This window comes from Myxine glutinosa, chromosome 1 (assembly GCF_964187855.1).
Source record: "Myxine glutinosa chromosome 1, kmMyxGlut1.1, whole genome shotgun sequence".
Classification (NCBI taxonomy): domain Eukaryota; kingdom Metazoa; phylum Chordata; class Myxini; order Myxiniformes; family Myxinidae; genus Myxine; species Myxine glutinosa.
This window is the reverse complement of record NC_136261.1, coordinates 228,895,168-228,921,025: the sequence shown is the minus strand read 5'-3', so window position 1 is coordinate 228,921,025 and position 25,858 is coordinate 228,895,168. Positions and strand designations below refer to the sequence as shown.

The following is a 25,858-nucleotide window of genomic DNA, read 5'->3' as shown; positions in this document are numbered from 1 at the left end:
GATATGTAGTTCCACGGCTTCATTGCCTCACGGCTTCACGGACTGTTTTTCAATTTTATATTTATTTATGAAGACGATTTGGTCACAAATATACATACATAACCTCATACGTTTGCTCCATAAAAAGATACATAACGTATATATATACATACACACACACACACACACACACACGCACACACACACACACACACACAGTAGTAGTACACATTTTTTCTTTCTCATTGGGTGCATATGCCCATGTTTGTTTTGAACATTGATGGTATTGACAGTATGGTGGTTGAAAGCTATCTTAATTTTTGTGTGAACTTGGAACTTGCATCTGAAGAAACAGTGTCCATGTGGTGAGCTTAAATACTGGAGCAGTAAAAATAAAATGACAATACAAGCTTGATTTGTTTATTTATTTTGATGCTTTCTCTGGACCTATGGTATGACTTGCTGGATGAATTATTGCTTTTTAGCATACTCGTGGAAAGTAGAATCATAAGCTCGGATACCATCAACCAACAACTCTATTATAGTCATTAAATCACATCTGTTGGTCATTCTGCTACCAATAATCTTTTTTTGAAGTTTGAGTTGGGGGAGGCCATTATTTTCCCGTTCAAAGTCTTTGCTGCAACAGGGTGTTGCTGGTTGTGGATAAAATAGATTCACCATTAATCTGCAAATGCAACAGAATCAGCAAATGCAACAGAATCGGCAAATGCAAAGTTAACAAACATTTCTCCAGTAATCTATTGAGATTCAGGCATGTCGTATCCCTGATTGTCCAAACTACATGTGATGTCGCGTGTACTCTCTTCTCTTTTTTTTTTTTTTTTTTGTATACAAGATCGAGGCTCGTGAAAGAGCGAACATTAATCACACAGAAAGACAAACAGACACACAAAACAAATAACATCGGGAGCGGTAGACAAGATGGGGAGAGAGGGGGAAGGACACAAACACAACATTTGAGAGCAGGGACCGAGAGACATGGAGACATCGAGAGAACTGTGGGAGGGAGAGGGCTGTCCATGTAAATCTGTCCATGTAAATCGATTTTGCTTGCCTTTTAGCATCGGATCGATATAATTTTGTCTTCAAATATAATTTGCTTGTTGGCATTGTTCTGAAACAAACATTTCTTTAACAAGCAACGGTACCCGCCCTACACTACAGCGGGGCTTCAATTGGGAGGCCCAAATGAAAAGGCAAAATGTCAGAAATTGAAGGCTTTTATTTTATTTTAAACGATTCATATAAACATCCGTTAAATCATATCACACGCAAATCATCAAATCACAGTGATGTGGTTTTTTTATTGAAATTCTAAAAATACTGTTTAGATTTTGATGATTTGCGTGTGATATTTAACGGATGTTTATATAAATCGCGCCTCCCAATTGAAGCCCCGCCCTTAGGGCGGGTACCGTTGCTCGTCATATATAATGGCAACACAACAATTTTTACCGCTTTGCTTTGAAGAACGGGAATGAAGGGGGAGGAGTGTGTTAATATGTCTGGTTGAAGGCTTTGGGTGATGAGGGGGCTTGAAGCCTGATTTATTGGACTTTACTTGGTGCCAGCCGCCATATTGGTGCTCGCCGTCACTGCGATGCCAAGCGAAAGACGCCTCAGAGCTGTCACATTCACAGTCGCTATGTCGTATGTACTCCCGATACGTGTACCAAATTCCCGATACGTGTAACTGTACCGAATCAACAGTTAAAAGGATTTTGAGCCGACAGCTGTTACGGCCTTGGCAAGATCGATGGAGACAGCGATCTGTTAGCGTATTCACCGCCCAAATAGCTATGTGGAATTCTCTCATGTAGAGATTAAATGTCGTTTGAACTTTCGCCGAGGTCATTATTTACTTTTAATGATGTTTATATATGAATGATGTTTATATTGGTTTTGGGTCGTCCTTTCCGCATATCTCGTGCGATTGTAAGTTGGAGAAACGGCCGTGATGGCGGGGAGGGGGTTGGAATTCTCTCAAGCAGGGATTCAACCCGTGTCCTTATAAAAGGTCTTTGTCCGAGGTCACCGAGTTCGATCGGTGCAGCCGTGCAGCGATCGGTGCAGCCGTTTGTGCGGCACCCGGGAAAACAACATCGTCACAATGAACGTTATGCGAACGTGAATGTTATGCGGGAGTCCAAACCTGAGAATGCTGGAGACTAAAGCTGAAATTGGGAAAACTAAATAGCCTATTTTACTCCTGGAGATCCCCGGATTACCCACCCAGAATATCTTTGCGATCGGTTCAGCAGTTTTTACGGTACCTACAAACGGACGGACGGACGGACAGACAGACAGACAGACAGACAGAGACGGAAATTTGGTGAATTATAGTAAGATTACGCCTCGACTGTGTACCCGTGCATTTCACACAATCGTGCATTGCTGCTGTGAACATTTTACTGCGCAAATAATAATTCAAGGAAAATGTAAAAAAAAAAGAAGAAAAAAAAAGGGGGTTTCTTTGGAAGAATCATTTGCAGAATGTCTCAGCTAATGATATGCTTGTTACCTCCACCACAAAAGGTGGATAGAAGTTATGTTTTCACCCATATCTGTCTGTATTGTTTGTTTGTGAACAGGATATCTCAAAACGTTGTGGATGGAGTCGGACGAAATTTGGTGGAGAGGTTGGGTGTGTGACAAGGACGAAATGATTATATTTTGGTGAAGATCTGAATACGGATCTGGATCTGAGAATTTCAAAAGTAATTCCTCACCATTGAGAAACGGGGCCAAAACGATATATAGCACAATATCTCAAAAAGTTGTGGACGGATTATGGCAAAACTTGGTGGATGAGTTGGGTAATTGACAATAACAAGTCGATTACATTTTGGTTCAGGTCCGAATCCAGATCCGACCTATCAACGGGATACAAAAGGTAAACTGTTCAGCCTGGCGGAAGTACATGTTCTCCCAAGTGCCATTCTATTTAATTCATATTTAACTGTCGTGATGTGGATATGGCACAGGCATGATGGGCCGAATGGCCACCTTCAATGTATGTTTTTTGTATTGCCTTGCAAACTTGTATTTTATAATGTACAGTTTGGGCTGGATTCATGAGTGAAAAACATAAAGTCATCTAAGTTTATCAACACATAAATCACAACATCCCAAACCAGCGGTCGCACATACGAGCCACATATTAGTCAGGTTCACTATGTTAACAAATATAATTTGGTTCAAAATTTTGGGATTAGCAAACCTGTACATTTTTGGAATATTCAGAGCATGAGGAATCCAAAAATTAATGTTTACATTTGCGTAGACACCTTTGCGAAAATGACACTCAGGACAGTGATGAAGATAGTCAGGTTCACCATGTTAACAAATATAATTTCTTTCAAAATTTTGGGATTAGCAAACCTGTACATTTTTGGAATCTTCAGAGCATGGAGAATCTGAAAATCAATTTTGGCATTTGCACAGACATCTGCATGGCCGCCATTTTGGATTTTGAAAATGGCCGCCATAAAATACATATTTTGCGCGATCTCGGCTTCTAGTCAACCTAGAGACTTAATTAAATATGCTAATCCTATGTTTTCTGGGTCAAGGAATCCAATAAAGGCCTCAAAATAGTGCTCAGGATTATAGAAAAGCAACAAACAAAGGTGATTGAAAACCATTGTCTTTATATTTGTGATATAACTGTATTACATAATACATGATATTGCAAGTCCTTTGAAGTTATAGGTTGTTATAGGAAGTTATAGGTAGTATCAGATTGAACTATAAGTCCTATACACAGGATCTACGAGGTCTACACCGTTCAGGAATATGCTTTTACAGATCTTCATCACTGTCCTGAGTGTCATTTTCGCAAAGGTGTCCACGCAAATGTAAACATTAATTTTTGGATTCCTCATGCTCTGAATATTCCAAAAATGTATAGTTTTGCTAATCTACCAAAATTTTGAACGAAAAAACATAGTGAACCTGACTATATACAGAATATCTGCATGCTGTGGATGGGTCGGATGGAGACATAGGAGATCTTGTGTGATTGTGCCCTCATGCAACATGCAGATCATGTAGCTTTCCTGGTGCAATGTCATCATTAATCTATGACTTAACTAGAGTAGGGAGATCCAATGATATGTCAGGGCATGGAAGAGCGACAATGCTATTAGTCTGCATGAATAAACACCACACCATTGACGAGATGAATTAACACGTCTTTTGCTGAACAAATGACTATATATACATAATATGATATGCACTCTCTTGTTTTTGCCTGACATTGTACTGATTATTTATTTCAGTGAATGTGAATGAAGATCGTGCGTGGTCTGTAAGCGATGTCCTAACCACATTCTTGATTCACTCATCTCAGGATGAAAGTTCTAGTGTAAGTGCAGCATGAGCAGCAGTGTGCGTGCTGGCAGACTGGGTGGGAAAATCTTCACCCTGAGCCTATGAGTGCACAAGCTTTCCAAGTCACCACTTTAAAAGGCTTCTATTCTTTTGGGGGCTGCTTCAGTGAGTACAGGCCAAGGAAACTGGAGCAAAGAAAGAAATCGCTTTTGCAGCTTTTGAACAAAGCAAAACAGGAGATGTGGCCAGAAAAGCTGCTTTTCTTGGTGGAATTCTTTTTGTTTTTTTTGTCGAGTTGTTGGAAGTGATTTGAGTGAACAGAGAGGATACTGTATTGGCATATGACACAGGTATCATACTATAATTTTCTAAGTGTCTGTAATTTGCGTTTGTTTGTTTGACTTGTATGTAGTTGTGAACCGCTGGATGGAATGAGTTGAAACCGCTGGATGGAATGAGGATGGAATGGGGGTGGTGGGGGGAAATGGGCGAGCTTTATATTCATATATTTTACAGGCAAACCTACCTAACGGAAGATCATTAGTGCCAATAATAAGGGGGAAAAACAACAACAGCACCACCAACATCCAAAAATATGGGCATGTCCTCAATCCAACATACAGATTAACAATGGACACAATAAGTTGCAGAAATGGTACTGGGCCAAAATGTCTGCTCTCAGCGAAAGATCATGTCTGATGGATAGTTAGGAGATGAAAGCAGAGACATCAGCCGGCTTGATATCCTCTCTTTTGCGCAGCATAATCACAGACGTAAATCCTATCCACGTAATCTCATCCACCTATGCACAATCCAATCGGGTATTAAAACAGGAGAATTCATATAGCTTGTTACAGCATGCAAGTGTTCAGCAAACTACATTATATACGTACGTCGCACAGCAAAGAGCAAAATGTATGTTGACATTAAAGTTTATACTTACTGGATAATGAAAGCAACCTTACTGCAGGATCATTTGGATTTTTTTCTTTTTTTAACCAATCATTTTGTTGTTGCTTTAGTCGTCGTACTATCTTCCACACTATGAAATTGTTTGATTATAATCGACGGAAAGGGGCCAAAAGGTACTTATCTTATGAGATTCTTTCTTTCAATCGATGGCACGCTGGTTTATTTGTCTTTTCTCATCTGTAGTTCCAGCCAGCACAGTTGGCTCGCCATCTCATCCCACCATGATCCTGTTCCCAATGACTGCAAACCAATGTCCCGGAAAATGAGAAAAGCTGAAATCCGACTATAGAAATGAAAAATCACATAAAACACAGGCATAATGTTATGGTTGCATATTTTAAGCCAGGATTTGATGAATCTTTTTATGGTGGACTCTGACCCTTACGTTTGTGATGATTTTTGGATACATACATGGTTTTTCTTCCTCTCTCTCTCTCTTCTTCTCTCTCCCCTCTTTCTCTCTCCCCTTTCTCTCCCCTCCCTCCTCTCTCCTCTCCCTCCCACTCTCCCTTCCCATCTCTCTCTCTCTCCTCTGCCTCCCCCTCTCCCTTCCCTTCTCCTTCCCCTTCTCCCTCCCCTTCTCCCTCCCCTTCTCCATCCCCTTCTCCCTTCCAATCTCTCTCCTCTCCCATCTCTCTCCCTCCTCTCTCCCTCCTCTCTCCCATCTTCTCTCTCTCCATCTTCTCTCCTTTCCTCTCTCTCTCTTTCTCTCTCTCTCCTTCTCCTCTTCCTCTCTTTTCATATCTCTCTCCACTCTCTCCCTCTCTCTATTTCTATCTCTCCCACACTTTTTGTCCTATCCCTCTCTCAGTCTGATGTGCTCAATTTCTTGCATGCTTCAGGTCCCATTATGGACCCTTCTTGTAGTGGACCTGGAATGCAGACCCTACCGCCAAACAATTGCCCGCATGGAGGGCAAGGACAGCCATCCTTCCCCAACATGCACCACGTGCCCATGGCACCATCAGAACATGGCAGGTGTGAAATGCCAATCTCTTCATATAAAATGCGCACATTTTCTTTTTTACTTCTTGCAATATTTAAGAGTAATAAATGAAGCCGTAAGTATTTGCAAATGAATCACCTTTTAGCACCTTAGTGTGGGAATCCACACATAGTCTTCCGATATCTGAATGTGTTTAGCCCTGCTTGGGAATGGCCTGGCTTGCCAAGTCCATCATACAGGAATCTGGTAATCATGTCCGCACGTCCGAGCCAGACCTTGAAGCAAAAACCTTACGAATGTTTTTTTTCTCTACAAATCTGCCCCCTTAAAATAAAAAGCTTCACACTTATTAATCAATTGTTTGGAGACATCAATGGAAACGGATTTTGATGTTTTAACTTTGCTGAAACAGTTAGAACAGATTATTATTAAAAAATGAAATCCCTGCCTTGCCAAATCTCTATTCAGAATATTTAATCGTCTATTATGGCACATTCAGTTTAAGTGTAACATTCCTGTCTCATTTTGTGAAGAAGAAAATAACCTACTTTACCTGATAGAGGGTCCTATGAATACAAATGATACCTCCATGTATCAAATATCTTTTCTAACTCCATCATATGGTGTCCAGAAAAATTTCAAACATTTTGATGGTTTTCATCACGCCATATATATATATATATATACATACAGTCACGTGAAAAAGTAAGTACACCCCATTTAAAGTTTTGACTTTTTCAACATATTTCAACATACAGCTATTTGATCTTCATTTCAACAATATTGATAGATAAAGGTAATATAATATAACAAATATCATGAAACATTTACATTTTGTCATCCATTGTATAATTTAAATAAACATAAATGCAAATTTATGTATTTATACATACATACATATACTGGAGTCCAACTAACAAATGGAATAGTTTGACAGGATGGTACAGAGGTAGTGTTGCCTGGATTTAATTCCCAACTTCAAATGGCCCAAATTATTTCCACCTCCTTGTGGGGTTGACCAGGGAAAGTTTTTGGCTCTAGTGTTTCACGAACCGGCTGGCCAGGTCTAACATGAACTGAAGGTGAGGGCAGTTTTGAATTTGGACAGGATGTCACAGAAAACTCGCGTACTTTTCATAAAATACACCATGGGATCTTTAATTATCGGACACCTGACACAACATCCATGCGAGGGAGATGGCAATATGTGATGCAATGCCCTGCATGCGATATACCGGTTTATATTCGTCAAACCCAGACTAGATAGCTCAATGCAAAGTGTTCTACTGCTCTATCCATCCTGTCATTTACCTGCTTTTCTTAAGATATTCGATTTGTGCATTCACTAGCAGAGTACCTGCCCCACGAGTACTAGCAGAGTACCTTCCCCACGAATGATCTTGTTCTAAGCATGGAATATGTTCTTCTGACACGTACCTTTATTTGGGCGGTGTCTAGGCAAGTGACAGAGGGAGAGACAGAGATCCAAACCAAGGCTCTGTCTCCCTCTCTGCCTCAATCACACCTAAAAAGAAAAAAAAATAACCAGGGTTACGTGCACAAAGCAAAAACGTGCCTACTTCTTGGAAAACGTAGGGACGGGAATACGGCACTGTAAAGGGTGGGGGCTTGTAATACCCTCTCCCACCTGGAGGCGGTGCTACACGATACTCATTTACATAGAGAATCTGCATCCCCCGCTTAGGCCAGGCCCCCAAAGACCACCGACAAAGATAAAAACACCTATATACACTAACTGGGGTCATGTTGATCTTTTGTAGCAAATATAGATGCAATCGAGCCAGAACTGTAGGATGAGTAGCGGACAAACCACAAACACCGGACCGTGAATTATAGTAAGAATTATAACTTGCTCTAGATGCTCAGATCTCCAACTAAATGGTCAACTCGATGCATTGGCCAATATATTTTGCCCAGAGTTTAGGCTTTTATTCCACTATTGTTGCCTTGAGCCCTTAGTCTGTTGAACTTCTTGTGTGTTCATTCCTGTCTCTCTGTGTGTTTGTTTTGGGTTAAGCTATTGTGGTCATGTGATGTAGCATTGAGTCTCAAACAGGTTTTTTTGTCCCCCGTCGCACCGCGGAGCGAAAGGGGGACTATGGTTTACCCCTCCGTCCGTGCGTGCGGGCAAACGTGCATGCATGCATCCGTGCGTGCATGCATGCGTGCATGCGTAAGCGAAGGACCGAATTCTAATTTGGTGTGTGGGTGCAACCCACGTCAAAATCCAAGATGGCCGCCGCCATGTATGTCTGAACCTTGTGAGCGGAATATCTTGAAAAATAAGCGAAGTACCAACGTCTAATCTGGTGTGTGGGTGTATCTAGGCATAAGGAAGAACGCTATTGAAAATTGGGTGCCAAGTCAAAATCCAAGATGGCCGCCACCATATATATGTCTGAACCTTGTGAGCGAAATATCTTGAAAAATAAACGAACTACTAACTTCTAATTTGGTGTGTGGTTGTATCTACGCACAAGGAACAACGCTATTGAAAATTGGGTCGCCACGTCAAAATCCAAGATGGCCGCCGCCATGTATGTCTGAACCTTGTGAGCGGAATATCTTGAAAAATAAACGAACTACTAACTTCTAATCTGGTGTGTGGGTGTATCTACGCATAAGGGAGAACGCTATTGAAAATTGGGTCGCCACGTCAAAATCCAAGATGGCCGCCTTGCGTTTTCCACTTTGTCAACTCACATCACTTCAACGACGGGGGACCTAGGCGTAACGCTTGTCTTACCAAATCATACTTTTACTCTGTCTCTCTCTCTCTCCCTTTCTCTCTCTCTCTGTCTCTCTCTCTGTCTCTCTCTCTGTCTCTCTCTGTCTCGCTCTCTCTCCCCCTCTCTGTCTCTCTCTCTGTCTCCCCCTCTCTCTCTGTCTCTCTCTCTGTCTCTGTCTCTCTCTCTCTCTGTCTTTCTCTCTCTCTGCCTCTCCCTCTCTCTCCCCCTCTCTCTTTCTCTCTCTCCTCTCTTTCCCTCTCTCCCTTTTTGCCTTTGTCCTCTTTTCTATCCTATAATCTTTCTCTCCCTTCATCGTGGCCCTCCCTCTCCCACTTCTGTATCAACCACAAATATATTTTCTGCTATCTTTATCAAAAACAGTTAGAACTCAACTATCCCAGGAGTTCATAAATTCTGCCCCCCCACACCCCTCCCCCCCCCCCGACGATAAAGGAATGAATGGGCATGCAGAAGCAAAACTTGGCACAGATGCTAGTCCTTGTCTATGAAGATTCCTGTCTGTATCACATTCTTCTCCCAATGGTAATTGGTTTTCCTGATTTCATTTTATTGTAAGTCATCTTTTTGGCTCTGAAACTACGATCAGCTAGGGGGTAACCCTGATAGACCCCTTTTCGTATGCCTGTAATTTACTGGATTTATGCAGTTTAAATGGCTGAAATTGATGTATGTGCATGCTACAAATATTCCTCTCCTCTATAGGGGTTTTGCATAGCCTTATGTGTTCTTTGGCTTTGACCAAGGAGAAAGAAACTCTGATTGCAAATTCCCCTGCTGCCTTGCAGGGTATGTCTCTTTAGACAAAGGCTAAGTCCACAGCTGATTCTGTGGTGGCATCAGGAAGGGCATCCGGCCACAAAAAACATACCTCAAATATGCCTTATGGCGAAACAGGGACAGACAACCAATTAAACAGACAGCCAAAAAAGAGACAGCCAGACAGGGGTGAAAACATAACCTTTGCCCATTTTCGTTGGCGGAGGTAACTAGTGTTCATAGAACACGGTATCCGTTGCAGTTTTCAAAAAAAAGGTACGGTAGTTCAATTTTAATGAAAGAATGATTTTATACACAGTTAAAAAAAAAAATCGGGAAGTTTAGCGCTATAGAAGCAAGCAGTCTTATTTATACATGACCCTTATACACTGTAATAAGATGACGTTGAGTCGCAGGTTAGAAGATGGAGGCTTCATTGATCACCATATAAAGCAGTGTCAATCGACATTGTACATAGCCATATCGGCGGTCAATTCTTCACCCCACGCCCACTCCCCCCCCCCCGATACTGGGCCCTCTCACATGCCACGCCCTCATCATCATTATTATTATTATTATCATCATCATCAGCATCATCGTCTTTTTTTTTTTCTTTTTTTTTTGTATACTGAATCGAGGCTCGTGAAAGAGCTAACATTTATTTCACAAACAAATCAACCAGACAAACAAAATATACAAAAAGAGGGAGCGGAAGACAAGATGGGGAGAGAAGGGGAAGCACACAACCACAACATTTGAGAGCAGGGAGAAGTGTGGGAGGGAGAGGGCTTGTGGGCAGGAGGCGTGGGAAGGGGGGGGGGGGGGGGAGAGGTATAAAACACAAGGGGACCGAAATTAGCGGGGGTAGAAAAGATCAAGGTTTTGGATGGGGGAGGATAAGAGATGGTGGTGAACAGCTGTTTTAAAGACCTGGAGGGTGGAGTGGGATTGAAGAGAGTGAGGGAGTTTGTTCCAGAGGCGGGAGAAAAGAGGAATGAAGGAGTGAAGGTGAGCAGAAAGTCTTGATTTTGGCAGTTTAACCATAAAAGGGTTGCAGGCAGATCTTGTGCGACTTGTAGGAATATTTGGGGGACAGAGCCCAGAGAGAGCTGGGGGGGCAAGGCCAGAGAGGAGTCGGAAGAAGATGGAAAGACCACCAACCTGCCTGCAGTGAGTGAGTGAGAGGTGAGCCTTTCCCTTTAATGAATGAATGATCGTTTTAAGGCCATTTTCCCCGCTAGAGCAGGGGTTAGCCTTGCAGGCCCATGGCAATCATGGTTCCCTGTTTGAGGCAATGTTTTTATGGCCGGATGCCCTTCCTGACGCCAACCCTTGGTCGCCTCTTACGATGCGCAGGGATACGGTGTACCTATTCTAACCGGATATGTCCGGTGATATGATCATCATCGATAATGATCGTGCTGTTCATCCCATGATGATACTTTTCATGGATGGGTTTCACAAAGTACATTTATGCAGTACTGCGCCTATTTTAAAGATGCCAATCACAATCCTAAAAACAAGCAGATAATACAAAATACAAATTCCATTTCAAAACAAAACTAGTTTCAGCACCAGCAGTACAGTGCCAATCTTGAAAAAGGACCAGGGGAGGTGCCCTGCCAGCCCTGCCACCACCCAAGCCACTCACGAAACTTGCCAAGTAGTCATCTTCAGCCGAACAGCTTTATTGATCACCATAGAATGCAGCGTCAATCAGCATCTCCTTCACCCCCGACGCTCCCACATGCCACGTCCTCTCATGCTATATATTGATATATAGCATGGTTTTCGAATATTGCTGAAGGCAATTTGTGTTCTAGTCTTTCAATATACAATTCAATTTATAGAAAGGTTCAAAGAGGGTAAATGTGTATAAATAAATAAATTCCAGATTTTACTGCCGTTTTACCCAGTGTCTATTTTTTTTATCATCACCCTATCTAACAACTAAAATTTAAGTTATTCGTGCCTGTTTGTGTCCTATGTTTGGAGTGATTATTTTGGATCTTCGGGGTAATTTGTGTCCGATGTTTGTGAGTCTCCTGTTTGGAATGATTTTCAATTTTGTTTGACTGCCAGGCAGATAGACAGGGTAAAAAGATTATCCCACTCGTCTCTGCACATGTGCGGTTGGAATGAATTCAAAGCCGATATACGGTAAAAAGGCAAACTTGTATTCGATTCATGTTCCGATTAGTGTTCAAAATATAACAATCCATTTCAATAAGTTGTTCCTCGATCATAGACTGACAGTCATAAACTGATAAGATGGACAGATGGATGGACAGACACCAATTGATTCATCCCACTTTCGCTTTGCGTACTTGGTGGGGTAATAATAATTTTGGCTTTATTGGCAAAGTCTCGAGTCAAAGGATATTTGGTTTACAAGGGAGAACTAATTAAATAATATATAAATCAACATAAAAATAATATAACTATGAAATCTCTGCTGTTCAAAAGTTTTAACATAAATAAATTAACAGCCAATTGAAAAATAGAAAATTTTACAAAAGTAATTGACATATGCCTAGATACGCCCAGACCAGGAATCGGACCCCGGTCCTCTGGTGAACCATACCAGCACTCCGCCATCTGACCAAGCATGTACTTTTCCCACACATTCAATTGCCACCCTCTTTCCGTCGATGCTTCCGGGATACTTGCTGCCAACCATGGGAGCACCAACGGCCTGCTGATGAGAGAGTCTTCCTCCGATGGGAGGGGGACAAATCTATGTCCACTATTATAAACACCACTGGGGGCGTAGAAAGACGATTATATACTGAAACGCAAAAGAAACTTACCACCTTTGAAACCTTTAAATATCAACAATAACACTGCGTGTAGTAAATGTGTGAACTTATTTGTGGACAATAGTGTCCTCACTGTCAGACAAAACGGTCACGGATGGTCACTTGAACCTTCAATGGTCACTTCATAGCACAGCTGTTGAACAGCCGTTTTGACTGTCAGTGATTAGCCAAGGGGTACGGGATGATTTTAATGAGCTGCACGTGATGTCTTGATATTGGCTTTAAAAAGGCCAGTGCAAAATGGGCATTTCAATCAACATGCCACGATTGTCAAGGGATCAACGGCGGCGTGCCCTGGGCTTGCTGCAAGGCGGACTGAGCTACCGTACAAACCAACAATTGCTAATTGAAACATTGGCATTTTATTGATGACATGTCAAGTTTTTGACCAAGATACACCATCTCATCAGTTTGTTCTACAGTACAGAACAGCACAGGGTGCAATGTCAGTCCCCTTTCAATAGCGTGTGTGGCAGGTAGCTCAGTCCGCCTTGCAGCAAGCCCAGGGCACGCTGCCGTTGATCCCTTGACAATCGTGGCATGTTGATTGAAATGCCCATTTTGCACTGGCCTTTTAAAAGCCAATATCAAGACATCACGTGCAGCTCATTAAAATCATCCCGTACCCCTTGGCTAATCAATGACAGTCAAAACGGCTGTTCAACAGCTGTGCTATGAAGTGACCATTGAAGGTTCAAGTGACCATCCGTGACCATTTTGTCTGACAGTGAGGACACTATTGTCCACAAATAAGTTCACACATTTACTACACGCAGTGTTATTGTTTATATTTAAAGGTTTCAAAGGTGGTAAGTTTCTTTTGCGTTTCAGTATATGAATGAACAGGATTATGAATCATTAATTGACGTTTGTGGGAAAATTACACTCCCAGATGAGGAATTTAATGCAGGTCCTTCGGTGAACCGTTTTTGACAAAAAGAAAACCAAAATTAACACGTCTACCATATAAAACACAATGTCTGTGTGTTTGTGTATGTGTGTGTCTGTCCCCTTCATAAGGGTAGGTTTTAAAGGCTTTCAGTAGTGCTTTAGGAGGGATTTGAGTGGGGGGCGGGGAGGGGTTAATGGGCAATCTTTGAACACGACTGTGTCCACCAGTTAAAAGACCTAAAAGACTCTGAGGACCTAAAAGACCCCAAGGACCCCGAAGACCCAATGGAGCCCAGACATCCAAAATACCCAAAGACCCAAAATACCCTATAGACTGTTAAAGACACAAAAGGCATGAATACCCTGAAGACCCAAGATACCCCAAAGACCCAAGAGACCCCAAGGATCCAAAAGACACAAACAACCCTGAGGACCCAAATGACCCCAAGGACTCAGAAGACCCCCAAGGACTCAAAAGATCCAAAAGACCCCAACCACCCAAAATACCCCAAAGACCCTGAAAGACCCTATAGACCCAAACGACTGAAAAGACCCTGAAGACCCAAAAGACTCTGAGGATCCAAAAGACCCAAAACAACCCCGAGGACCCAAATGACCCAAAGGACCCCAAAGACCCCAAGGACCACAAAAACCCAAAGGACACTGAAGACCCAAAATTCCCCAAAGACCCATAAAGACCCCGAATAACCAAAATACCCCAAGACCCTTAAATACCCCGAAGACTGAAAAGATCGAAAAGACCCTGAAGACTGAAAAGACCCTAAATACCCCAAATACCTTTAAATATCCCGAATACTGAAAAGACCCCGAAGACCGAAAAGAACCAAAGGACCCAAAGATGCTTAAAGACTGAAAAGACCCTGAAGATCCAAAGGACTCAAAGACGATTGGAGACCGAAAAGACCCAAAAGATCCCAGTTACTGAAAGGATCGAAAAGACCCAGAAGACCGAAAACACCCCCAAAAGACCTTTAAAGACCCCCAAATATCCAAATACCCCAAAGACCCTTAAATACCCCCAAAGATCCTTAAATACCCCAAATATCCAGATTGATGACTCAAAAGACCTAGAGGACCCAAAATACTCAAATGACCCAAAAGACGCTGATGAACCTGAAGACCCAAAAGACCACAAGGACCCAAATGACCCAGAGGGCACAAAAGACCCCATGGACACAAAAGACCCCAAGGACTCCGAAGACCCAAACGAAGAGTAATTATGCCTCTTACATTAGAATTGTAGGCGGTGGCTTGCAAACTGAGCCTCAAGTTCGGTGTACAGAAGCGGTAAGCGGTTTTAATCACAATAAATACAAGGCACAGGGAGGTGAAATTTGCTGCACGTGATGTGCAATGTGTGCAGAGTAAAATGCGTGTTAATTTGCGTCTTTTGGATGTCTAATAAATAAAGATAATATGAGCATCCCTGACACTAGGCCCAGACTTCAGACTTCGGCATGCTCACGCCGCTGTACCGTCAAAAACTGTTCCAACCCGTCATTTTTGATGGGCTTTATACTAATTAACAATAAAACACAAATTGAAAGAAAGTTGACAGCTAATACCGTAATTAAAAGTGCATAAAACATTAACAGACAATATACAAGATTTAAAGTAGCTAATGACTAAAGTGATGAAAACACAAAGAAAATTTTAATTAGTTCAGAAATTAATATTCAACAAATCGAAGGCGGGACTGTTTTTTCATTGTGATTGGATTTGCAGCATATTGTTTTGTTTTTAGTTCCTTAAAGGGGAACCCAAACTCTCAGACCACCTTGCCGCTAACCTATCCCTTGATACCCTACAAAATCGACATGATGTGTCGTTTTCCCATTTGCGATTTATATAGTCGATAATTTTGCGATTAAAATGAAACAGGATGATCCTGTAACATACAGGATACTGAGTCAGCCTGCGACTGTGGGACAAATTATTCGTCGCCCATTTGTTCGGCGGTGTCCGAGTGTGCCTGGGTGGTGTCTGTGCTGTGTTGTGTCCGTGCTGTGTCTTATCCATGCTGTGTCATGCCGTGTCGTGTCTTGGAGTAATATAAATGATTTATCAATTAATACAAAATCCCTGATAAACCGTCAAGTGAACGGTAAAAACAAGACCTACCAATCTGCTGTGAACATGCTACTGTCTGGCAAAAAAAATTGTACATATTTTTTTCCCCTTACAATTACATCGTGATTAGTGATTTTCAATGGTTTTCAGAAAAAGAAATTGCGTTTGGGTTCCCCTTTAACATATGTCTAGAAATCAAATGTCGGGTTTGAGGAAAAAGTTGGTGATGATGAGTGGAGACGAGTACAGACTTAGAAAAGTGTGTGACGAGTTTAATGCACAATCAGCAAGGGAAACAATATCGAAAGCATGTAAACGCTCAGCATAGTGGAGATGATTTGGAAAGGTGGGCACTCGCAAAGCTCTTGGACCTGCTCAATTTCAGCAACTTGGGATATCGTGAGACCTGAACATGGCATGCAATTCACCACCCAACCAGGAGATTTTTTTTTTTTGTTCATTCTGGCTGAATATTCTGAGATTTCTCCTCGTTTTAATGTTGCCTAGGCATCGTCGACAATTGTAAAACAAACTAGAACTGCGAGCAGTGATGATAGGCTTCCAGGCAAAATGGCCACTATACTACATGACTGACGACATCATCATTTTCAATAAATTTTTCTCATGGGCAATCAATCATATCTGTAAATTTTGGTTTGGATCGGTTGAGCGGTTCTGGAGATATAGATTTTCATTTTTTTTTTCCCTTAAATCCAAGATGGCTATCATACCATGTGACTGGATGTGATAGTTCAGAAACATTTTTCGTCATGGGGAGATGATCATACATGAAATTTCGTATTGATCCGTTCAGCAGTTGTGGAGAAAATGATGTTTTAAAGGTTTTCCTTAAATCTAAGATGGCCACCATATCACGTGACCGATTATGTCATAGTTTACAAATATTTTCCCACATCAGTAGCTGATCATATGTATGACATTTTGCATTGATCCGTTAAGAGGTGTTCCGGAAGAGTTTATTTAATTTTTTGCTTAAATTCAAGATGGCGGCCAAACCACATGACATAGTCTGCCAGTATTTTCCCCCATCGGAATGTAAACATGTGTTTCAAGTTTCGTATCAATCGGAGACGCATTTTTGGAGAGGTGGGTTTTTAAAGTTTTATTTTAAAATCCAATATGCCTGCCAAACCACGTGACCGATGACGTTTTTTTTTGCAAACTTTTATCCCCATGGCTAGGCGATCGTATTTTAAAATTTCGTGTTGATCCGTTCAGCAGTTATGGAGAAGATGTTTAAAGTTTATGTCATAGGCAATGGCAGCCAATGTAAGGCAAAAATTGCAAAAATTCCAAAAACAAAATTCATGATGCACGAAGTTACATTGGTACACTACATGACCAAAAGTATGTGGACACCCCTTCTAATTAGTGGATTCGGCTATTTCAGCCACACCCATTGCTGATGGGTATATATAATCAAGCACACAGCCATGCAATCTCCATAGACAAACATTGGCAGTAGAATAGGCCATACTGAAGACCTCAGTGATTTTCAACGTGGCACCGTCATCGGATGCCACCTTTCCAACAAGTCAGTTCATCAAATTTCTGCCCTGCTAGAGCTGCCCCGGCAACTGTAAGTGCTGTTATTGTGAAGTGGAAACGTCTAGGAGCAACAACAGCTCAGCCGCGAAGTGGTAGGCCACACAAGCTCACAAGACGGGACCGCCGAGTGCTGCAGTACGTAGCACGTAAAAATCATTGGTTCGCAGTTGCAACACTACCGAGTTCCAAATTGCCTCTGGAAGCAACGTTCAGCACAACAACTGTTCGTCGGGAGCTTCATGAAATGGGTTTCCATGGCTGAGCAGCTGCACACAAGCCGAAGATCACCATGTGCAATGCCAAGTGTTGGCTGGAGTGGTGTAATGCTCGCCGCCATTGGACTCTGCAGCAGTGGAAACGTGTTCTCTGGAGTGATGAATCATGCTTCACCATCTGGCAGTCAGACGGACTAATCTGGGTTTGGCAGATGCCAAGAGAACGCTTCCTGCCTGAATGCATAGTGCCAACTGTAAAGTTTGGTGGAGGAGGAATAATGGTCTGGGGTTGTTTTTCATGTTTTGGGCTAGGCCACTTAGTTCCATTGAAGGGAAATCTTAACGCTACAGCATACAATGACATTCTAGACGATTGTGTGCTTCCAAATTTGTGGCAACAGTTTGGAGAAGGCCCTTTCCTGTTTCAGCATGACAATGCCCCCGTGCACAAACCGAGGTCTGTACAGAAATGGTTTGTTGAGATCGGTATGGAAGAACTTGACCTGCCTGCACAGAGCCCTAACTTCAACCCCACCGAACACCTTTGGGATGAATTGGAACGCCGACTGCGTGCCAGGCCTAATCGTCCAACATCAGTGCCCGACCTCACTAATGCTCTTGTGGCTGAATGGAAGCAAATCCCTGCAGTAATGTTCCAACATCTAGTGGAAAGCCTTCCCAGTAGAGTGGAGGCTGTTGTAGCAGCAAATGGAGGGACCAACTCCATATTAATGCCCATGATTTTGGAATGAGATGTGTGATGTTTGGGTGTCCACATACTTTTGGTCATGTTGTGTATCTATAATGAGTTAAAGTTTCATAGAGCTAGCAAGCTATAACCGTTTTCACCCCTCAGCCCAAATTGGGCTAAGGGGTATTGTCGTCACGGGCGTCGTCCGGGTGTCCGGGCGTCCGTCAACTTTTGGTTTCTGTCAATTTCAAGGAGAACGGCTTGTCCGATTAAATCAATTTTTGCAGTGTGTATTGGGGTTGAGTAGAGGAAGGTTCCTTTCGAAAATGGGCGCGCTGCGATTTTCAATATGGCCGCACGGCAGCTATCCGGGCGTCCGTCAACTTTTGGTTTCCGTCAATTTCGAACAGAACGGCTTGTCCGATTAAATCCATGTTTGCAGTGTGTGTTGGGGTTGAGTAGAGGAAGGTGCCTTTCGAAAATGGGCGCGCTGCGATTTTCAATATGGCCGCCACGGCAGCCATCTTGAAATTGGTTTCCGTCAATTTCGAGCAGAACGGCTTGTCCGATTCAATCCATTTTTGCAGTGTGTGCTGGGGTTGAGTAGAGGACGGCTCATGGGTGTGCTGCGCTTTTCAATATGGCCGCCACAGCAGCCATCTTGAAATTGGCTTCCCTCAATTTCAAGCAGAACGGCTTGTCCGATTAAAACCATTTTTGCAGTGTGTGTTGGGGTTGAGTAGAGGAAGGTTCCTTTCGAAAATCGGCATGCTGCGATTTTCAATATGGCCGCCACGGCAGCCATCTTGAAATTGGTTTCCACCATGCATGGGCTGAGGGGTTACGCCCGCTTTGCGGTGCTATTTATCTTGGAAATGTGTGAGAATAATAATCCTTACAATAACAATAGGCTTCCAGTGGGAACTTCATGAATGTTGTTTATGACCTTCAAGAACTTTGGAACAACGAGGACCCCCTTTGGAGTTTGGGTAATCTAGCCAAATTCCCCACATCATGTTTGCTATATTATTGTCTGACAGGTGGATGCAGAGGTAGCGCACCTACCTTTAAGCTGTCCAGTTTGGGTTCGATTTCCAACCTGACTTGAAACTAGAGGATGGAGGTTTCACAATTCGGACAAATTGCATCATGAATTATGGACGTTAAGCAAGGTGCCCTATATCTGCTAGCATTCGTTGGTAGACGTGTGATGGTTTGTCAAGATCGCTATGGAAGAACTTGACTGGCCTGCACAGAGCCCTGACTTCAGCCCCACCGTACACCTTTGGGATGAATTGGAATTCTCGGAATTAGAATTCCTGGAATTGGAATTCTTGTTCTTTCACCAAGAGTAGGTAAATTAGTGCCAGCACCCTGAATAAATTACAAATCTCTGCTCAAGTCATTTCCATTAGAACGCCAAACCTGGCCAGTCGATTAGTGTAAAACTTGAGGCAAAAAATTTCTCCCATTGCTGACATGCACAATAATGTGGGATTAATTGCAGGCGCCATCAAAGCAGTAAGACTAGTAGTAGTAGTAGCAGCATAAATTAACACTCCAAATTACCTCTTCCCTTTCATAATTTGTGTTGATGTTGGTGTTTATCCAAGCTTTATAATTTGAAAGTAGATCGACAATCATAGAAAATGATATTCAGGACTGTGTTCAGGTTTCATTAAGTGACTTAACCTAAAAAGCCAACGGTGATATATGTATATGTCATATGTAAAACTTGCTAACCACTGACTGACTGATATTAATGTTCGGTACCTTCTGGGTGTCGTAGAAAGCTGAAATTTGGCGTGCCGCCAGACATCAAAGCCGGTATACCGGGAAAAGTCCTAGAACCAGTCAAAAAGCACACGTAAATGAAAATTTAAGTAAACAACCTAAAACTCATATGTAAACTAGAACGCCACTCAGTAGAGCGCATACTCCCGCCGTGGGTCAACTTGGAATAGTACGATTTCACAAAAGTTTGAGGGAGTAGTTCAGTGACAACACAAGACAAGACACACTGCACAGATATATATTTAGAATATATAGAAGATAATGTTTAAAAAAAACAAGGCAATTTCACTTACATTTTCGGATTCAGCGTTCAATTCTATATAAGTGAGTGTATTTTGAGGCATGTGTGACTTCAAATAAAATTGTAAGCCAGGAAAACGTTTGTTTCATTCCTTATGGATACAACATTTAAAACTGGCCCAAACGTCAAAACAAAACTCGCTCATTTTAAGTCGTACAAGCTAATATAATGCGACCACTCATTCTTCTGGGAAGAATCCCGTGCACATGCTTGTCACACTTATAACTCACCTAAGTCTTTATAAGTTCATCAAATACTGACACCGCGATTGACATTCGCTGATGTAAATGTTGATATTGTAGCGGCTGCCGCTGGGGTTTCACAATCGCCTTGCACCTATCAAGGACGCGGAGCGATCACCATGCCGGGCTCGTCCAGGACGCCCGGGCAGGCCCGCGCTCAACTTGCCAGGCCTCGGTCGGGACGCCCGGGCATGCCCGGGCATGCCCGGGCAGGCTCGCCCTCAACTTGCCAGGCTGCAGCCAGGACGCTGGGCCACGCCCCCTGGCGCCGGGCCTGGGCAAACCCCCTGGGTTAATAGATATATATTGCTGACCGATAAACGGGTTTTCAGAGTGCCTGAGTGTTTGATTTCAATAAAGCAACTCAGATGAATTCCAGCTTTTTGTCGCGTCCATTCTTCTGATCGACGTGGGAGCCCCAGCTCCTTCATTGGTGACCTATCGACATGGACACGGCAGTCGCCCTTAAACTGCCTACCTTCTGGGAGGCTCACGCTGCGGTTTGGTTCGCACAGGCGGAGTCCCTGTTCGCCCTGCGAGGCATCACGGCTGACGACACCCGCTTCCACCATGTGGTAGCTGCGCTCGAGTCGGCTACCGCAGCCCGCGCCCTGAGCCTCCTCGAAAGCCCGCCAGCCGCTGACAAATATGGCGCGATTAAGCAGCTTCTCCTCGATGCTTTCGCCCTCCCATCGGCGGAACACGCACGGCGCCTGCTCGAACTGCCTGAGCTCGGCGACACGCGCCCTTCCGAGCGAATGGACTACATGCTTTCACTGCTCGGTGAGCACTCTCCGGCATTCCTGTTCCGGGAGCTGTTCCTCCGTCAGCTGCCTAACCCGGTACGCCTCGCCCTGGCAAGCACGACGATCACAGATCCCCGGGCCCTTGCCAGAGAAGCCGACAAGATCTCCGCTGCAGGACGGCGCATCGCAGCGGCGACATGGGACCCACCGCCATCCGACGCAACAACCATGGCGCCCGAGCACCCGGCACGGTCGACGGCCGAACTGCCGACGCAATTGGCGGCCGCTCTACCGTGCCGACCACCTCCACCCGACCAAGCGTGGTGTTACTATCATGCCAGGTTCGGACAAAAGGCCCGGACATGCCGACCCCCGTGCACCTTCGGCAGGCCGGGAAACGGCCGGGCCGGCGTTCATTACCAGCCATGAGCGCCGGCCATACGGGCAACTTACTGTTCATCACGGATAAAGCGTCCGGACGGCGCTTCCTGTGCGACACCGGCGCCCAACTGAGCATCATACCCGCCTCTGACCAGGACAGGCAATCCGCGGTTTGCGGCCCCTCCTTAGTTGCGGCCAACGGATCGACTATCCGCACCTTCGGCCCGCGCAACGTCACCCTCTGCTTCGGCGGCCAACGCTTTGCTTGGACGTTTGTAACCGCCAACGTGCCCGTGGCTCTGCTAGGCGCCGACTTCCTCTGCGCACACGGACTGCTGGTGGACGTCCAACGGCGTCGTTTAATCAACGCTGAAACCTTCAGCTCCCTGGTATGCACATTGAGCAGCTCCGCGCCGACCGAGCTGGCATGCACCGTCCCGGCGGCGAACGAGTTTGCTCGCCTGCTCACGGAGTTCCCGGCCCTCACGCGGCCGACGTTTTCGGCCGTCGCAGTACGGCATGGGATCGAGCACCACATACCAACCACGGGCCCGCCGGTCTACGCCAGGGCCCGCCGCCTCGACCCAGCCAAGCTCGCCGTAGCGAAGGCCGAATTCGACGCGTTGGAGCACCTCGGCATCGTGCGGCGCTCCGATAGCGCGTGGGCCTCGCCACTGCACATCGTGCCAAAGCCGGGGGGTGGATGGCGCCCGTGTGGCGACTACCGCCGTCTGAATGACGCTACCACCCCCGACAGGTACCCGATCCCGCATATCCAAGACTTCTCCGCCCGTCTGGCGGGATGGGTCATTTTTTCGAAAATTGATCTCATACGGGGATATCACCAGGTACCTGTCAGGGCGGCCGACGTCCCTAAAACGGCAGTCATCACGCCGTTCGGCTTATTCGAATTCTTGCGGATGCCGTTTGGTCTCAAGAACGCGGCTCAGGCGTTCCAGCGCTTGATGGACGGCATGCTGCGTGACCTGCCGTTCCTTTTCGTTTACCTGGACGACATCCTCGTCGCCAGCACGTCCCGGGCCGAGCACCTCCTCCACCTCCGAACACTGTTCGAGCGCCTCAGCGAGCACGGCCTCATCGTCAACCCGGCCAAATGCCACTTCGGCACGACGGCCGTTGATTTTTTGGGCCACCACATCACCAAGAACGGGGCCGTGCCGCTGCCAACCAAGGTCGAGGCCATCACCACGTTCCCGCGTCCCCGCACCATAAAGGCCCTGCAGGAATTCCTGGGAATGGTGAATTTTTATCACCGCTTCGTGCCCCGCGCTGCTCACCTCATGCGGCCCCTCTACGAAGCCCTCCGGGGCAAGCCGGCCAAGCACGACATCGTCTGGTCCGCAGCAATGGATGCGGCCTTCCAAAGCTCAAAGCGGGCCCTCGCCGACGCAACACTGCTCGCTCACCCGGTGCTCAACGCTCCCATCGCCCTCACCACGGATGCCTCCGACTACGCGGTGGGCGCCGTCCATGAGCAATGGGTGAACGGGGTTTGGCAGCCACTCGCTTTTTTCAGCCGGCAGCTCCGGCCGAACGAGCTCAAATACAGCACGTTTGACCGGGAGCTCCTCGGTCTACACCTGGCCGTCCGCCATTTCCGCCACCTCCTGGAGGGCCGACCTTTCACGGCGTTCGTCGACCACAAGCCGTTGATTTACGCCATGGCCAAGGTCACGGAGCCATGGTCGGCCCGCCAACAGCGCCACCTCTCCGCCGTGTCGGAGTTTACCACGGACATCCGGCACGTCGCCGGCAAAAACAACGCCGTGGCCGACTGTCTTTCCCGGGCCAGCGCGAACGCGGTCCACCTGGGCGTGGATTTTGCGCTTATGGCGGCGGACCAAACCACCGACACCACGGTGCAAGCCCTCCGGGCGGCGGACACGGGCCTCCGCCTGGCCGACATCCCCTGTGCGGACACTGTCCTGCTCTGCGACGTCTCCCAAGGCCAGCCTCGCCCCATCGTGCCCGTCACCTGGCAACGCCGCATCTTCGCCTCCCTCCACGGCCTTTCCCACCCGGGCCGGAAAGCTTCCCAGAAGCTGGTGTCGGCGCGTTTCGTCTGGCACGGCCTTCGTCGGGACGTCCGCGATTGGACCAGCGCCTGCACGGCCTGCCAACGGGCCAAGGTCCACCGACACACCCAGGCCCCGCTGGCACCTTTCACCGTGCCCGAACGACGTTTCGACCACGTCAACGTGGATCTGGTGGGCCCCCTCCCCCCGTCACGGGGGTTCACACACCTGCTCACCATGGTGGACAGGACCACCAGGTGGCCGGAGGCCGTACCCCTCGTCTCCACCACCACCGCCGATGTGGCGCAGGCTTTCATCGCCACCTGGGTCGCCCGCTTCGGCGCACCGGCGGACATCTCGTCAGACCGCGGACCACAGTTCACCTCCGAGCTGTGGGGCGCGGTCGCCCGCAACCTGGGGGTCAAGCTCCACCGTACTACGGCCTACCACCCCCAAGCAAACGGGTTGTGCGAGCGATTCCACCGCTCCATGAAGGCCGCGCTCATGGCCGGCCTTCAAGACGGCGGTTGGGCCGACCGGCTGCCGTGGGTCCTTTTGGGCCTTCGCACGGCCCCCAAGGAGGACCTCCAGGCATCCACCGCCGAGCTGGTCTATGGCCAGGTGCTACGCGTCCCGGGCGAATTCGTGCCCGACGCTACCAGTCCCTGGTCCGCAGCTCACCAGCGCTCGGACCTCCAGGAGGCCGCCCGACGGTTTGCCCCCGTGCCGACATCCCACCACGGTGACCCCCGGTCCTACGTCCCCCCAGCACTCCGCACAGCGGAGTATGTTTTTGTGCGTCACGACGCACATCGGTGGCCACTCCAGCCGCCGTACGACGGGCCCTTCCGGGTGCTGCGACGGGACGACAAGTCGTTCGTCATCGACATCGGCGGCAGGTCGGACCGGATTGCAGTGGACCGCCTCAAGCCGGCGCACGTGGACGTCGACCACCCACCACGGGTGGCCCTTCCGCCGCGGCGAGGCCGCCCCCCGTCCACGGGGCCCCCCACTCGACCGCCCACCACCTCACCGGACCCCCTCCCACGACCCGCCAGGGGTCGCTTCGGCCGGGTCATCAGGACCCCCCTCAAGTTGACCCTGCCGGTGCAAGTCGATTCTGGGGGGACGTGTGTAGCGGCTGCCGCTGGGGTTTCACAATCGCCTTGCACCTATCAAGGACGCGGAGCGATCACCATGCCGGGCTCGTCCAGGACGCCCGGGCAGGCCCGCGCTCAACTTGCCAGGCCTCGGTCGGGACGCCCGGGCATGCCCGGGCATGCCCGGGCAGGCTCGCCCTCAACTTGCCAGGCCGCAGCCAGGACGCTGGGCCACGCCCCCTGGCGCCGGGCCTGGGCAAACCCCCTGGGTTAATAGATATATATTGCTGACCGATAAACGGGTTTTCAGAGTGCCTGAGTGTTTGATTTCAATAAAGCAACTCAGATGAATTCCAGCTTTTTGTCGCGTCCATTCTTCTGATCGACGTGGGAGCCCCAGCTCCTTCAATATCTCTTCTGAGGTAAAAAAAAAACAAACAAACAAAAAAACTTTTAAAGCATTATACATATCAAACGATACATTTTATGAAACGGGGAAACCGAATACACACTTTGGTGGTTTTAAAATGACAGAATATATCTTTATTAGAAGAAAAAAAAAGAACCTTGATGACGACGCTGCTAACAAAATACACCGCTCTAACGCACAACCACGAGTTTAAACTACATTTACAACAAATATGAAAACTATTTTCATATCACAATGTTAAATATAGAATGTATAGAAGATAATGTTAAAAAAAAATGAGCCCTATCTTCCAATGGTAAACAATCGTTAAAAAAATTCCTGGATCCGGAATAATATCCTGAGCTTCACCAAAAACTAATCAATTCTTCCTTATCCCAAGGGCAATCATCCCACCAACTTTCATCCAAATCCGTTCAGAACTTTTCCAGATATCTTGTTCACAAACACACGAACACACACACGCACACACACACACACGGACCGATCGAATGCATTACTCCCTGGCGGGAGTAAAAAATTAATAACCTCAATCAATATCTCGCATTTGAAAATTATAATTTATATATTTTACTGTGAAATAAAAATCTCAATGAAAATTTACATAAAAAACAGCAAACGCGTCCGTAAAATAAATAAATAAACCTAAATTGATATCTTGCAGCAGGTCGGATATGCTTGCCTATAATCCTAAAGCTTATATTGGAAACGAACCAGGAATTTCCACGGTTGAAATTTAAATATTCATTGGCTGTACCAAAGCTCATTTTCCAGG

The 25,858-nt window shown here is 46.0% G+C and overlaps 1 long non-coding RNA gene across 1 annotated transcript in view; it reads left to right on the top strand.

The window, feature by feature from the left end:
- LOC137434944 (uncharacterized) overlaps positions 1-25,858 on the top strand; it is an 85,078-nt gene that overhangs the window by 53,116 nt on the left and 6,104 nt on the right. The window contains exon 2 of the long non-coding RNA XR_010985972.2: positions 6,150-6,285. This is a non-coding gene — a long non-coding RNA (uncharacterized LOC137434944). The remainder of the gene's footprint in view (positions 1-6,149; positions 6,286-25,858) is intronic.